Genomic DNA, 15040 nt, shown 5'->3' on the forward strand with positions numbered 1-15040 from the left:
TTGAGAAAAAGCACCCAAAAGGCAGAGCTGCAAAAGTGCCTTCAAACTCTGACCCGCAACAGCGAGCCATTTAAGTCTGACCAGATCACCATACAAGGTAGCACGCCGCAAGAAATGAAGGGCACTTGTCTTAATTATTCTGGCAGGACTACACTGTTCTAGCTAGTGGGCTGCTGCTCCCAGCCACATTAGCCTAAACACTAAATATATATATAAAAAAAGTGTTCAGCTCACACATCCAAGGCTATTTTCTCCCTCCAAGGTTTATATTACATTAGCAAATTCATGCAGCCGGAAGGAGTTCCGCTAAGGCTGTCCTAGTCCCAAAGAGTTTACCAGGTTGCTAGAAATCAAACTCCGCCTAGTTGCTACAAATTCGACTCCAGGTGGAGGTATGCGTGGAGGTATGACACAACGCTGACTCTCGTCCTATCTTATCTTTATACAGAAATGGAGCAGAGCAAATCGAACCACAGTGACCGCACCTCTGCAGCTCATATCAGCTGCTAAATTTAACCTGTATCTGTCCCATCAGCGCGACATCACGCTACTCTGTCCACACCGTGTTCTTTACAAGCAACTCCCTTGCAAAATAAGTCACATTATTCTGACAAAAGAGGGTATGCTAGTTGTGATTTTCGGGGGTCCTGCACCCAGCTCCTCTGAAGCTGCAATGGACAGCAGCCCCACAAGCCATGCTCCGAGCTTCCTCTTCCTGCCCAAACCCTTATATCCGCTCCATACCCATAATGATATGTTTATGGGTGTTTTTAAGGACAACACGCGTAAGTGGAAAAAACATGTTACAAGGAAAAATAATACAGGACAGAACGGTTGCTTGAGGGCCTTGGCTAGCTCCCATCTTTCTCAGGGTATACGTTGCAGGGAACAGTGTTCAAGAGAAGTAACTTTTGACAGCACAGATGTAATGCCCGAGGCAGCTCCATTCAGTTGGAGGAGAGGTTTCTTCAGCCTGTCTGACCTTGCCGTTGTGCATTTGGGGTTGGCAGGAGGGATGGACTGGTTTCTGCGTCTGCTCTTGGATGGACAACAAGTCTCAACCCAGTCGTTCAGAGCCAGAGAGGCAACCTCAAGGCTGAGTTTGGCCCAAATGTGGATATATGCTCTAAACTCCTGGGCCGAGTTTCCTCCCTGCTAAATATATTCTGAATGAAGAAAACTGGCTTTGAGTGGGGTTAAAGGAGCTCAGCCATTGGCAGTCCTGTCATATTGCAGCTTAACTCCTGAGTCACACAAAATATGCCAGACGTGATCATTTAGCTTTAGCACTTCCTGATTATGGAAGTACCAGGTTATATGATTTTCCAGGGCATTTGTAATGGGTATTTATTTATTCATTTGCTTCTTAAAGCTGGTTAAATACACACATGCACACCTCCTCCCCACCCCCAACTCTTCAATGACAGCAATGCTCAACAACACATAGCTCAGTCCTTAACTCAGGCCATTATGTCTTTTTATTCCTCAGAACAAGACATCGATATGCAGGCCGAATCCAGCACTCGGAGGAGAGCTCATTTAAGTCAGTGATGTAAGATGACATCTCCCTCTGATTTAAGGACTTACATTTTTTCGTAGGTTTTTGTTGGGTTGTTTTTTTTTAAATGAAGGCTTCTTTTTCAAATCTCTAATGCAGAGACCTAAATTGGCTACAATTTAAGAAACAAGACCCATTTCTATGTGTTTGTAACAGCACTACTCTTTACACTGCAGTCTTCAGTATACATTAGACCAGGGGTGGGCAAAACGCGGCCCGCCAGGCCAGTGTATCTGGCCTGCGGGGCCCCTAAAAAAATTTAGAAAATTAATATTGATCTGCCCCTGGCTGCCTGTCATGCAGCCCTTGATGGCTTGCCAAAACTCAGTAAGCAGCCCTCCACCCAAAATAATTGCCCGCCCCTGCGTTAGACGCATATCAAAGGTGGAGGCAGCTTCATTAAAGCCATTACCCAGTCTATTTTCAGGGGGGGGCATTTCAGTGCTTGTCATATGCTCAGCAGCTGCCAAGCTAAAAATTCTGCTGAGAGTCAACACACCATAGCTCTTGACTGTGGTAAAACCATTACACATTTTAAAAAGCCTTCTCAAGGAAATGTTGCCCTGTGGTGATCTGTTCCCCAGATCTAGCAAAGCATTTGTTCAGAGACAGAGAGAGAGAAACCTATATGGTTTGGCCTCAGGATTCATTCAATTCTTGGCCAGAAAGGGGAGCTATAGAATAATGAAATGGGGATAACTGGAGCAATCTCAGATACATTTGGTTAAAAAAAAAAAAAAAAAAGTGCCCTGGAAAGTACAGGAGAGAGATGAGGACTTTCACGTCAGGGAGGCAGGACAAATGTGAGGGTTTAAGGCACACAGGCTAGATGTCAGCAGTTCAGGGAGCAGGGAGAAGGGGCTATTCTTATCTCTGCCACTGACCTGCGGGTTGATCTGAGGCAAGTCACTTCACCTCTGTGACTCAGTTCCCCATCTGGGAAGTGGAAAAGTAGCCCAACTAACCTCCTCCCAAGGGTGGCATGCTGGAGTCTACTGGAATGAGTGGAGTGACTTAAGTGCTCGCAATTATGCAATTAGCACGCTGCTTGGAAAGAGAAATGTGGCAAGGGCCAGGAAGTGCACGGTATTATAAATACATATGAAATCATTAGGAACTGTATTCAGGATCGTGAATAGAAGGTTATTGATCCAGATCGCTTTGAAGTACATTATATAATAAGGTACAATTTATATTACAGTACACAGACAGGCATGTATAATGCATGGATACATAGCTCTTGCACATTTTAGAAACACACACTCCCTATCTGTAATTTGAAAAGGGTTTTGCGATGCTTCCCCATGAAAGGTATATTTAAATTGAAGGCAGTTGCATCCCTAGAGTGCTTTACTGGTCTTCTTTTCCCTCACACAGTCCCCAGCTCAGTACTTTTGTCCTTCCTTTTGTTTCAATCCTAATTCTTAATTAAAATGTTGGGACACTAGATAAAAAAAAAAAAAATGAAGCAACTGATTGCAACAGATGGAGTTTCTTTGTTGCCTCTCTTAGATGTAACAGATGATTAACGGGAAAGAGAAAGGCCAGAAAGCAGAACACAAAAAAGAAGAAGAGGAAAAAATAAGTGTTTTCTTTTTTAAATGAATAACTTTAAAGCAATATTTTCCTCTTGTGCTGAACAGGAAAAAAAATCAGCCAGGTTCTGTATGGGAACCAGAGGCTTTTGGCAATGAACAATAATGTGTGGATTTAGCATCGTTATTCTTGTAGCATTTTTTTTAAATTAAATTTGCTATATTCAATATCTACGTCCTGATTAGTCCACCTATTTTGAATTCCTCTTTCACCTCATCCTTATGTTTCTAGTTCAGTACTGCTAGGGAGAGATACCAGAGAGTCAGGAAAAATGATTTAAAAGCAGAATACATTTCCAACAGCAAGTGGCTACATGGATAGATGGATGCATGTTTTTTAATGAATTCTTCTGATTTTTAAATAGATGAGACCACAAAGGTGGCAAAATGATGGGCCATTGTCCTATAGCTCTAGACATAGCTGGAAGAAGACCTATTGCATCCACCTGCCCTTTCTATTCCCCCAAATGCTGCATGCCTCTCTGGCCTGGCACGACTGCTTCAGAATCAGTTGGTAAGTTAGCATGCGAGTTTTCCAGCCAGGCTGTGCTACTTGGGTCGGACAAAATGCCAGGTGAGTAAAAGATGACGGTCCGGACTATAACCCAGGCCCCAGGAGAGGAGTCGGCATGAGAGATGCTAGTCTCTCTGGTTATCAATAACTTGCACTACTGCACACATTTCGTGATGCACCTGTTTCTTTTCCTGAGAACCTGCAGCAACGGGGCTTTACATGCCTGTGACTCTCCACTGCCGAGGCACTTTGTATCATCACTGACATTTGGGCAAGCTGGGTTGGTTCTTTGCACAGGTGTCTATAGCAACATAATATACAGAGCAGAGACCTCCTTTTAAATACCATTTACTAATACAAAATATTCTTATGTCTTAAACCGTATGGTCTCCCTGTAGGTAAAATCCACAAAAACCCACCAGCTCATGCAATAGCCAGGGCATGTGAACGGTTCAACATAGTTCAACAGCAGTGGTCCATGGACCTCCGGGGTCTGCAAAAGGTCCACCAAGTTTGACTACGATCGATCAAAAGTGTGTGAATACCCACACTTACAATTCAAAGGGGTCCACACCCCCTTCCACATTTTTAGGGGTTTACAAATGAAAACAGGTTGAAAACCAATGTTCTGCAGAACAGCAGCAGCATCCCACTGACAAATCTACATGTTCATTTCTAGCTTGATCTCAAGTCTCCGTCTCACCCACGGTTTTACCGGTTTCATTTTAACAATCTATGTTTGCCCTTAGCTTCATGTTAATACAATCTGACTCTCAAAAGAGAGTTGTGCAGCTGAATCGCACCAGAAGGATAAAAAGAATTAAGGGAGGAGGGGGAAAAAAATCAATCTTATACCAACAGGAATAAATCAAAGAAAAACTGTTCCCCCAGAGTCCGGAGGCAGAATGAGTACATGAGAAGGTGGAAGAAGAATGGTATCACAGGGCATGCATTATGACCAGCGACTGATGAAAAACACTCTTTATAAAAGCTTGGTATTATTGCTGTCATTGCAGGAAACGTTTATACGGAGAAGGCTCTTTTTTCACCAAACAGCTGTCACCTCAGGTTGCATTTTTCCTGGGAATGTGACTGCATCAAACCACTTTGGGATCCTCACTGGGGAGCTGTGCTAGAGGGCAGTTGGCTGTGAATGGACCACAGCTGCTGCTCCATTTTTCTCAGACAGCTCTTTTCTGAAGAGCTTCTCAACCCCAGCGCATCAGACTCATCTCCACACCAAACTCCCACCTGCAGGTTATTTTACACTAAGCTGTGAAATCTGATGCTACGACACAGATAAGCTTCTTGCAAGCCAACCACCCCAGCAGTTAACATATCTCACCTTTTCTCACAGGATTGGGTGGAGGTGCTGCTGCTTTCCCCTCTGCCGACTTGTGCTTTTCAAAGGTTTTCTTCACATCAGCCACTTTCAGCACCTTTTCATCCTCTTCATTTCTCCTCACTTTCTGCTCTTGCTGGGCGAGATCCTGGCCTGGGATCTTCTCTCCTGTTAATTTTATTGCGTTGCTCTGCAATGTGATTTCTGCCTGGTTTTTGCTGGCTTCGGCTGGGCAGCGGGGACATTCCTGCAGCACCCCTGGCATTGTGACGGCCTTGCTAAGAACAACTGCCAGGCTTTCCTTGGTTTGCAGGCTGGGGGCTGGCGAGCAGCTACCCTGGCTGTTAGAGTCGGACCCCACCATCTCTGCCTCACTTCCGAAACCTCCTCCGCTCTTGAGGCCCAGGCCGCTGTTCCCTCTTGGATCCGCATCAGCATCTCTAGCGACCACAGTGCAGCTTGCAATGGCAGAGACCACTATCTCAAGGCTCTTCGCTACCTGCTCAACTTTCTCTGGCTTTCCCAATGGATCCTTCGCACAAGTCTGACCACTTGGGCGGCGGTCTGCAAAGCTTTCGGGCTGAGGGGCAGCATTAATTGTCTGCCTGAAGTTTCCTCCTTGATCGCTGCTGTCCTGGAGGGCGTGCGAGGCAGATGGAGCTGCCGTGCCCTGCTTGCTTTGCAGCGCGCAGTCCGTTGCTGAGGTTCCTCTCCCCCAGCTATCTGATCTGGTGGGGACAGCGGGTTTAAATTCCTCAGAGGGAGAGTTCAATATCAGTCTGTTCACTTGTCTGCTCTCTGTGCTGCTTTCCGAGTCCGAGCGGCTTATCTGTTTCCTCAGGGTTCCTTGGAAAGTGTTGATCATATTTCCACTCGTGCTTGCTGCCGGCTCGCTCCCGAGGCTTCCCGGCACCTGCGGGGCTCTGTTTTCTGTCACTTCCCTTTTCCCTGCAGGCTCTGGATGGGCAAAAGGAGAGATTTCCCCCTCTTGACCGCAGATGCTGAATTCATTTTCCTCCAGCCTATAAACAATGGGGTTTACCTTCCTGCTCTCCGGCCCTTCTGCCAAGTGCGGCCGGCTGAGCTGCATCTCCACCACCTTCATCGAGGCTTCGCCTTCCACAAACCTCTTCCCACTTCCTTTCCTTATAGTCCGTTCTTCCAAGCACGACTCCCCTGTCACCAACCCCCCGGATCGGCTCTCACACACCCTTTTGCTCATCTGTACCTTTTTAGTAGAGACATGCACATCGTAACTGGTATCCAGGGGGTCGCCTGGCTCCGCTTCAAACCATAGGTCCTCCTGGCTGACTTCCTTCTTACGCCACAGAGCATAATCTTCACGTCTCACCCTGGAGGTTTCCCTAGGGAGAAGAGAGTCTTGCTCTCTCGTCTGACTTTTGCTATCAAGCAAATAGCCGGAGTAGCGCCAGGTCGAGGCTTCCATCCCGGTGTCCTGGCAAATGCCTTGAAATGGAGGTTTCTCACCACCTTGGGTGTCTAGAGCGGTTTCGGCACCGCCTTCCCTTTACTTCACAGACTGCTGGGAGTCTTCAGTTCCCAGGTCATGTGAATCAGCATCACTTAGAGTCGGAGGCGGTGGAGATGGGCAGCAAAGCCTGGCACGCCGGAGTCCATGCTTCGTGGCAGGGCAGGGCGGCAGCTCCTGACAAAGGAGCTTGCAGCATTGGGTGCTTGCCAGACCTACCCTACCTGAACAGCTGTCAGCACAGCCGACATCCACCGACTTCTTGCTAGCCGACGCATTCCCTTCGCACGCAGGGTCTGTGTCCTCTTCCACTTCCCCTCCCCCTTTCCTCCAGGTGACCGTGACCCTAACTTCAGAGGGTTTCCCAGATCTCCACTGCTGCTTTGACTCTTTGCAGTCAGGTCATTTCTGATCACTCCTCTCCGGACAGGCTCAGCTTCCATCGGGTCTCATGGAGAGCTTGGAAATGCATGTCCACGGTGGTCATGCACTTGCTGGGAGTTTAACGGGAGTCTAGTTACCACACCCCCCTTCTGCCCAACCACTCCTTCCTTGGAAGCTGTGCGCAGCGCAGGCTGGCGCCGGGGCCTTGGTTTGGATCCCAGTGTCCTGGGGAAGGCACTGTGCACAGACTATTTAGGGCAGAAAGAGATTGGCTGGAATTATCTGCAGGAATATGTTATTGTTAGAAGAATTACTGTGGCATCAAAGCATTTGCGAGATAAACAGACAAGCCCGACACCAGCCTCAAAAGCAAGATTCCCTAAAGAGATTCAGAAACCCCAAGATAATCGAGACCCTCGTTAACGTGCCGGGCACCGTTAGACAAACCTTCATGCAGAAAGTTCCTCCCCCTGCCAAACAGGCTCCTGTAAACTCTCCCGAGAATGAGGTAGGAGGGAGGGGAGAGAGAGAGAGATCTTTAAAGAATCCTAATCCATTTATATACAGCCCGAATGCCTGACATTGCAGCTCATGGTGAAATGCCTCCCAGTGACCTGCTTCTCTCCCATAGGCTCGCCCAGGCTCTTTGCCTTTTATGGCCTACGAGGTGTCAGGCTTCCCTCTTTGCATGTCTCTAGGGAGCCCAAGTGGGAATATAAAGACGTGTAGCAACCCCTTAAGTCAGTGAGTGACTGTAAACCAGACCCCACGCGGCACACCTCCGTGCTTCCTGGTTTGCACGGGGGTCTGGGCTTGCTCTCGAGGCAGCAAGGGGGCTCAAGTCTCCTCGCTGGGAAAATTTTGCTCCCCACACCTGCCGTCGGAGGATGGGGAAGAGGTCCCAGTGAAAGTCAGCCTCGCGCACAAGCAGTCTCAGACGAGCAGAGGGACAGTGGCAAGGGGAAATGGCACTGGAAGGATAGATCTGGAGGATGAAAATCCTGTCCTGTGCACACCACGGGGGTAGCTCAAGAAAACCTTCGGTCTGCTGCTGGACCTTGCAGCTGACCCAAAGCCATCCCCAAGAGCACCCGATGATCTGTAAGGTCTCTTCCAGCCCCTAACAACTATGAAATGATGAAACAGGAGCAGCAGAACAAGTCATTCTCCCTGGCCCTGTTCAGTCCTTGGCCTCTATGCTGTCACTGCCAAGGAGAGGAGCAATTAGAGTTGGTGCTTTCTGTGAACCAGAGATTTCCCTCCACGCTGCCCTCTTCACCAAAGAGCCCTTGAGGGCAATAACATCCCATCACCATGGACCCGAGGCAGATTTGAACCAGTGGCCTAGACGTGAACAACTCTTATCCTGGTCATTATGAGCCCCAGAAGTTGGCCAGTCCCACTCAGGAATATTTATCAGCGCTGGCCCTTTCCAGCCACTTCACAGCAAGACACAACATCGGTTATGAGCAGAGAGAGGCTTAAAATCCACCTCGAGGCTGCTCAAAACAAGTGCAACTCGCCGCGTGCTGGGGTCAGAGCCTGGGAAGCTGCTGGGAGAGGGAACGCTGTCCTTGAGCGACAGCCACATCCTGCTTCTGGTACGCGAGCTAACTTGTGCAGAGCTGGTTCCTGTATCTTCACAAGGCCCCATGTCCCATTGTATAGGCCTGCCCTGGCTCTTATATTACACAGAAGTTCACCTTGCCCATTTCCAATCAGAACTCACGCGCTGAATGAAGCATTCCTCCATCCGATTCCTTGGCTCTGAGTGATTGCTGAACACTGCTCAGTACCAGGAGCAAAATAACTAAGAAAACACTCCAAGTGGAAGAATGCAGCAGCTGGAAATCCCCATTAAAACTGCAGAGGATAACTGGGGAGGGTTCAAATAGTCCTTTACCCTGTACCTTGCAGGCAGCAGACCACTAGCAAGAAAGCAGGCAGCAGAAATGTTCTGACTGGGACTGGGGCTTGGGAGAAAACCCTTAGAGACGCAGTCCAAAACATGCAGAATTACCCCTTGATAACTGGTTACGACCTGCTGAGCATAAGAAATAATCCAGTCCAGACTGGAGCCTGTGGAAGGTGAGCGGTATTCTGACTCCATGCATGTGACAGAGAATCCCAAATGCAACAAGAGGGACCTGTAGCAGGAAAGCCTGGGGAGCTCAGCATCCACATCGCACGCACACACCCAAAATGGAGAAAGACACACAGCGGCAAACGCCACCAGCCATGACAGCGCTTGGAATTCAGAAGAAACGGGCAAGAACAGCAATGCTTCCCATCCCTTTGCAGAGCAGGGACAGAGAGTGACGCCAGCGCTGCTGGCACAGAGGGATCCTTCACCGCAGAGTAGACCTCCTGGGCATGGGTTCCTTCGGTGCGAGCTGGGGTCCCGGGAGTTGCCCCCACTTCTGCACAGGATGCTGCAGGGGAACCCAAGAGGCAACCTTGTGATCACATGAGACTGGCAGATGGATGCTACTACAAAGAAATAAGCAACGCCCACCCCCCGCATCCCAGAGGAAGAGATAAGGGGCATTCAGCCAGCTGTTGCCCGCCTTGGCCTCATTCAGGCAGCATCCACAAGGGGCTGAGAGAGCTGAGCCCCACGACACGGGACTGAAAGACTTAGCAAGACAAGAGTGGTAGAGGTCTCAGGGAAAGCCTGCAGGGCTGTGGCACCTCAAGGGCTAACTCAGCCTCACTAGATTGCTTAGTCAATAGATTGATTTCAAGTATTTGAAATCCTGTGCTGCGCTAATGTTCACAGCCACATTTGCCTTGGGAAGGGAGATGAAGGGGACTGTATGTCTAAGAGGCTTGTGTGCGAGCTGTCAAAACTCACCTTTAGGTCGTACAAAGGCTAAGCAATGCTGAGAAGTCAGAACGGAGACGCTGAGTGCCACAGACGATTGTCTGTCTGTTGGCTCTGAGTGATTGCTGAACACCAGGCTTCTGACCGCCCTGCTCCCAACCCGTCTTTCACCCGGGCACACATTTGTGGAAGGTGGGGATGCGGGTGACAAGCCCTAAGACCCGACTGCTTCTTCCCAGGATCAAGTCATCAGATTCCCAGGCACTTGTCTTGTCAGGACAGTCCCCTCCAGCTATTTCTTTCCCTCATTCCCAAGTGCTTCCCGTCTCTAACAAACTTGCAATCTCTACGGCCTGAGCCTTTCTCCTTTCTCCATCAGGGATGTCATCTAAGAATAACAGCCACTGCTTGGGAAGTGGACAAACCTTTGCGAACAGAAGACTGCATGTGGATTTATTGGCCACAGCTATACCATAGTGCTATTACCGGGATCCAATTAAAAAATTGGCATAATAAAGTGAGCAAGCCGGGATGCCAGCTGTGTTTGCAAAGCGGGTCCCTGCTCTGCTGGATATCCAGCGTGTCAAAGAGATTTGGTCTCCTCCACGTTGCCCTGAACCCTTTACGGTGGCATACATCATCCCCCGACTGACGTCACAACCTAGCATCAGGCTTCTGCAACCGAGCGTCTCCCCTCGAGCGTTCGCTCCGGAGAGCCCTTCACCGAGCGCCTGGCAGAGCCAGACAAGGGCTCCTGTGGGGCGAGCCGTGCCTGCTCTTTAAATCTAGGCATAAAAGGAAATTGCTGCTGCACTCGCTTTACCACTGCGTGGCTGGAGAGCACAGGGCAGCGGTAAAATACATGTAGGGAATATGTTACACCCAAAGCCAGGGAGGAGGTGGGGCAGACCAGCCGGGCCTCTCACTGCCTGGCAGACCCCTGCTTATCCGCAGAGCTTCCCCACACCGCAGCCACGAGCAGGTGTTGTCAGCAAGTGAGAGCTGCGTGCGTACCCCCCCACGCTTGGCTTCTGCTGCCCCATTTCCCTTGCTGTCTGCAAGCCACATACCCTGTACGTGACATTATCGACACCCCACCGCTCCGGAGGCCGCAGAGGGTTTCAGACGCAAGAAGACCCACCTGTAAGTCCTCATAAACATGGTCTGAAGCAGCCATGGAATTTGCTTCGAAAACACCTTCTCTGGCCTGTGCATCCAATGCCGGATCGAAGTTTCCATTGAGGAAAACATTCACATTCCTAGCCCTTCTGGCTGCCAGGCCTGCCACCCACACAGGACCGAGGCAGTCACCTGCCCGAGTCTGCACACAGCTGGAAAAAGCAGGCTGCCCTGGATATCACAGAGGCAGAGTGATGGTCCACGGGGCATCCGGACTGCCTGCCGTCTCGCTGCTGCAGGCCACCGCTGCTCACCCCAAGCCGCCCCTGGGGTCCGACGGCTTCACGAGTCCTCTGCTCAGCTACCCGAGTTCCCAGCTTCCCTCTGACAACTTCCACCGGGTGCTGACAATGCAGCAGCCTGGCAGATACACGGTGCGCAGGGAAAGCAAGTGGATCTAATGCTTGCCCCTGCCAGAGGAATGCCCAGCAGCAGGGCAAGGAGGGAGCGGGCCAAGGGGACTGAAGCTCCCCCCTTCCCTACGCTCCACTACCGCTTGGTTGCTCAGTTGGGGTCTTTCCACACCCGGGCTAGGGCCCAGCGGGTTGGGAAGGAGGCCTGCCCTGCCACTCCCTCTGTTTGTGGGCAGAGGGTATCCATCCAGACTGGCGGCATGTTTGGAGAGGGCTGCCCCCTCACCTCTCAGCTGCTGGTCAGTATCTGGAAGGAGTGCGAACCACAACCTCCCGCTTTCGGCTCTGGAGAGGCCTCTGCTCCCTCTTTCTTCCCATCGCTCACTCACACGGGACCTATCACAATGGAGGGCATTTATTGACTCGCTCTATTGACTTGCTCCAGGCACTCGGCAATAAAAACCAATAAAACCCTTTGCACTCTGCAGAGCTAACCGCTGTGTCATCGGCTTATTTCTCCTCGTGCCTCCGAGGGCTCTCGCTGCACTGCAATAAAAGGTCTGAGCACCCAGGATAGCTTGGCAGGATTTTATAGGCACTTTATTTTAGCCTTCTGCGTTGGCCTTGGCCATGTGTCTGCAAACTTACAGCCAACGACAACGCAGCACTAGAGCGGATATTTCCTCTACCCACGTTGGCATAGCCAAGCCTGCTACAGGACAGGTTCACAACTAGGATCAACGGGGCTGGATTAAGCAAAGGAAAACTTAAGCTGAGCATCAGGGGAAAAACTTGCTAATGTAGATCCGTCCCCACAGCGAGACAGCCCTTGGAGGGGAACGCAATGGGTCAGAGAGATGGCCCGCCTTTAATGTGCCACATTATCCTTTAGTCAACAAGCACTTGTGGGCGGACAGCCAGCAGGGCCATGCAGTAAGTGGAAGAGACCTTAGCTCATGCCAACCTAATCGAGGCTTTCTCGCAGAACGGGGAGGAGAGGCAACGTGCCACACCTACAACACCCTATCCTTATTGTCGTGCCATCACGCCTGGCACGTCGAACTCCTCAGATGTTTTCTATTCCAGCAACACTACCTCGCCTATAAACCCCGCGCCATTCATCAGCATCAGACGGGACTCATGTTGTTCCAGATGTTGTCTGCTTTTGCCATAGCAACACCATAAACAGGATATAACATTTGATCACAACAAGGGGAAAAAAAAGGACATCTATACACTTACCAGCAGTCTTGTGGTAGATTGTGCTCCGTTTTGTAGCCCTGTCTTGCGATGGCTCTTTATAAATTATTTTTAGGGGCCAATGGCTAAAGACGCACGCTTTCACACGGAGTCTGAGGGGGGGCAGTCAGCGTATCTTGGCAGAGCACAGGGAAGGAAGGGATGTTGCCCTTTAAACGCAATGAGGCCATTAGGGTTTCATCGGTAAAAACAAATACATACATAACCATCGACTCAACGCTCCTCCACCTCCAGGCCCTTGCTCAGCTGAGGGACAAGGGTTGAGCCTGGAGACTCAGGAGCAGGTAGCAGAGGGAAAGCTTTTTGCTTTGTCGGCCTGATGTTTAGACATCCTGATCCTCCCAGCTCTGGCAGCGGGAGCTGGGATGGGTGCTCCGCACTGCCGGAAGTAAAGTGTAGATGACATGCGCTGATGTGCGAGTTCCCAGGGCCGCTATCTTTCCCGCTAGTGATATCTTGGGTTTGGGTCTGCTATAAAAAGCCTCGAGGCGCAGCCAGACAATGCAGAGCCTCGTCTGTCTGCAGCCCTAGACGTGGACAATCCCCTTGCGTTGGGATGTCGGGGAAGGTTCTTGCTCATGGCGAAGGGAGAGCAGTGGGCAGCAGACGTGGCTCTTATTAGAGACACCCGCAGGCGCTCTGGGCCGGGAAGCTGTGCTTAAGGGCCAACTATGGGCTCAGCTAGGCTCCTAGGCCCCTGCCCAGGGAAACAGGTTGGAAGCCTGCACCTGCACGGGGTGAAATGCTGATTATCAACCTAAAGAGCAAACCAAGAGTTGGGAAGGTCAGGCACTGTGAACACCCCACTCATTGCAGTCCAGAGGACACGGCTTCCTTGAGCATGCATTTCAGCAGGGTCCATGGCAGGGTGACTGGTCATTCAGCCATCACAGAGACACCAAGCTGGAGGTCCCTTCCAATCCCACAAACCTTACCAAATTCAAACGCAAAAACCTAGAGCTCTTGGTTCAGAAATTTGGTTCACCAAAATCAGACATCCTAAGGGAAGTGGGGCAGAGCAGGTGGAGACTTTCAAGCCAAGACGTTACTCCACACGGACGTGTCTCTCCCCATCGCTAAGCGTGAATGTCTGGCTTCTGCCCTGTTGAAATGAATGGCGATGGCTCTGGCTTGGTCTTTCCCTCGCGTTTCTCTGGAGCAGACACAATTCAGATGTGCACAAAGCAGAAAGTCTCAGGATCCCATGCAAAGAATTCCCCAAAGTGAAAAGGAGCCAGCCAGGAAAGGAGCAAGCATTTCAGGGGAGCTTCCGACCAGCGGAGAGTCCCACAACCTCTGACTGCAACTCTAGCAGGGTGGGAGCAAACGCCACGGTGCAAATCTGAAGTAACCTGTTTGGAGATGCTGCAAAAAAGCTAAATCCACGTCAGGGACTGCTGTGCGTGCAGCACGGCGGGGGACGGGGGCAAAGCGACAGTCCTCACACGCACTGGCAACGCTGGCAGTCCTGCCTCGGCCCCAGGCCTCCCAGACCTAACCACAGCTCCTGCTCTGGCTTCCAGCGCTTGGCCATGCTACATTTCCAGACAGATGCTGCTCACTCAGGTGGTGAATTCCTGCCCAATGGGCTCATCTTCCCCCACGGATGACTTTCGGGAAGGGCACAAGCGTAGCTCAAAATCGTGCCAGTTGGCAAAACAAAGTAATCAGGTCCACAAAGCAGTACAGAGGGGTGCAGCGTCTCCGAGGGCTGTAAATTTAGAGCAGGTGCAAAATCTTCCCAGCCCCGCTTCCTGCTCCAAATCTCTCTGCAACACAACACTTGGTGTGTTAATACCTGCATTGAAACCCAGCTCACGATCTTCACGGAGACTTGGGGTATCCTGTGAGGTCTAGGAGAGCTGGATGAGTGAGTTAGCTCATTGCGAGGAACTTTCCAGCCTAAACATTTTACACTCCGGGTTTTGAAAAGCCAGATTAACGCCAACCCTCAAATCCGTTCCAGAGAAACCATCTGGGCACAAAAACACATGGGCAGCCTCAGTGGTTATGGACTCTCCACTCCCCAGCAGACCTCCCTTGGCGGTTACCAGCAGTCCACACGGGCACTGCCACTGCCCACGTTGCTCTTGATCGGTGAAGAAGTGGCGAATGCCAATCTCCAAAGCTACCAAAGTGGAGCCTGATCAACTACAGAAAAATCAAAATGTCATTTAAGAGGCAGCATTTCTTGGTGGGGTTAATGGCTTTCCCAGCATGCCAGTGCTGGAGAGCATCCTCTGCCTGCTCTGTTACGCTGCCAACGTAAACACTGACACGCTCTTCCCCGAGCAGTTAGAGAGCAAGAGCGATTCCAAGCAGCAGCGAGACTCCTTGCAGGCAGCAGGGGCGGCTGTGCACTGTTTGCCTTTAAAGGCAAAATTTGGTGAAAGCCCTGGAAAGGCCGAGCCCACGCTGCATGGAACGTCGATCTGCAACCCAGTTGACTCATCTCACGACGGGCTCCACGGCCCAGCGTCAGCTCGTAACACACAATTTGTCTGCTTAAATGCCAGGGATTTGTCCTCTGGAAAAGACGTTA

Source organism: Alligator mississippiensis, chromosome 10, assembly GCF_030867095.1.
Source record: "Alligator mississippiensis isolate rAllMis1 chromosome 10, rAllMis1, whole genome shotgun sequence".
NCBI classification, from domain to species: Eukaryota; Metazoa; Chordata; order Crocodylia; family Alligatoridae; genus Alligator; species Alligator mississippiensis.